The sequence below is a fragment of the Pteropus vampyrus genome, unplaced genomic scaffold (genome assembly GCF_000151845.1).
Source record: "Pteropus vampyrus isolate Shadow unplaced genomic scaffold, Pvam_2.0 Scaffold476, whole genome shotgun sequence".
Taxonomy (NCBI): Eukaryota; Metazoa; Chordata; class Mammalia; order Chiroptera; family Pteropodidae; genus Pteropus; species Pteropus vampyrus.
The window spans coordinates 861,633-863,575 of record NW_011889257.1 but is presented as its reverse complement, the minus strand read 5'-3'; the positions used below and the strand labels follow the sequence as shown (position 1 = coordinate 863,575).

Sequence of the window (1,943 nt, the reverse complement as noted above, 5' to 3'; positions counted from 1 at the left end):
CCACACGCTTCCTTAATCTGACCACTGCTCCAACCTGCAGTAGCCAAAACCACATTGCCATGACAATCCCTGATGTTCCTTTATCTCTCCATCTTGATTTCTTATTCGTACTGATCCTCAGGCCACCTTTCACTCCTTCCTGACAGTCACTGACTATTATGGTGACTTAGGTCTCACCCAGCCAGTTTCTCCTCTATATTTCCAATCATTCCAGCCTATATCCCTGTTCATGGAGCAGCGTTGACAGCTTTGACGTTCCATTTTGACTCTGTTAGAGGGAAGCAAGGGACGGGCTTATGGGACAGTGTTTATAAAGTCTACAGCAGTGCACAGTAATGTTCTAAGCCTTCTCGTTCACTCATCACTCACTCACCCACTCACCCAGAGCAACTTCCATTCCTGCAAGCTCCATTCATGATAACTGCCCCAGTACAGGCGTGCCATTTTTTATCTTTTATATCATATTTTTACCATACTTTTCCCATATTTAGATGTTTAGCTACACAAATACCATCGTGCTACAATTGCCTACAGTATTCAGTACAGTAACATGCTGTACAGGCTTGTAGCCTAGGAGCAATAGGCTAGACCACAGGGCCTAGGTGTGTAGTAGACCATACCATCTAGGTTTGTGTAAGTGCACTCTGTGATGTTCACAGAATGATAAAATCACCTGATGACGCATTTCTCAGAACATATCCTCATCATTAAGTGACGCATGACTGTACAACCAATTAAAAGAAATGATCAGAATGGATTTTTAAAAGTGATGCAGCTATAACATGTCTTCAAGCATCTCACTTCAAATATAATGATATAGGTAGGTTAAAAGTAGAAAATGGCAAAAGGTATACCATGCAAACACTAATCAAAAGAAAGTTAGAGTCGCTATATTAATAACAGAAAATTAGACTTCACAGCAAAGAAAATTACTAGGGATAAAGAAGGACTTTACGTAATGATAAAAGAGCTAATTCGCTAAGAAGAGATAACAATCCAAAATGTGTAATCACCTAACAACACTGCTTCAAAATATCTGAAGCAAAAACTGGCAGAACTGAAAGGAGAAATAGACAATCCATAATTATACTTGGCAACTTTAACACTCCTCTCTCGGTAATCTCGGTAATTGATAGAAATATTGGACAGAAAATCAGCAAGGATATAGAAGAACTGACAGCCAACTGGATCTAATTGATATTTATAGAACACTCCACCCAACAATAGCAAGATTCACATTCTTGTCAAGTGCACATGGAACATTTAACAAGATACACTGTATTCTCAGTCATAAAAGGAACCTTAATGAATTTAAAAGAATTGAAATCATACCAAGCATATTGTATCATTTATCTTTTTACCTTTGTCAGCCTCGCTAGAGGCTTATCAATTCTGACAAAGGCGAAAAGAGAAAAGATACAAACTAGCGATATCCAGAATGCTAGACCTTCATAGACTTTAAAAGGATAAGAAAGTAAACACGTATTTGACAACTTAGAGGTAGTGGACCAGTTGCTCAGAAATCGCAAACTATAAAAATTCATCCAAGATGAAATAGATAACCTCAGTAGTCCCATAATCTGTTAAAGAAATTGAATTTATAATTTAAGAGAATAAAGCCGGAAGAATCAATACCCAAATTTAAGACTTACCATAAGGCTACAGTAATCAAGACAGTGTGGAATTGGCAAAAGGATAGACACCCAGACCAGTGGAAGGGAATAAAGAGAATAAAATTACAGAAGCACGACCATCCGATTTTTGACAGAGATGCCAAAGCAATTTAATGGAGAATGAGTAGTCTTTTTAACAAGTGATGTTGGAAAAATTGGACATCCAAATGCAGAAAAAAAATGAACTTTGACCTAAAGCTCTTACCTTATACAGAATTTAACTCAAAATGTATCACAAGTCTAGATGTGAAACTATAAAACATTAGAAGT

The 1,943-nt window shown here is 37.2% G+C and overlaps 1 protein-coding gene across 1 annotated transcript in view; it reads left to right on the top strand.

The window, feature by feature from the left end:
- Positions 1 to 1,943, top strand: part of POLA1 (DNA polymerase alpha 1, catalytic subunit) — a 281,922-nt gene that overhangs the window by 193,216 nt on the left and 86,763 nt on the right. The gene's annotated exons all lie outside the window — the stretch shown is intronic.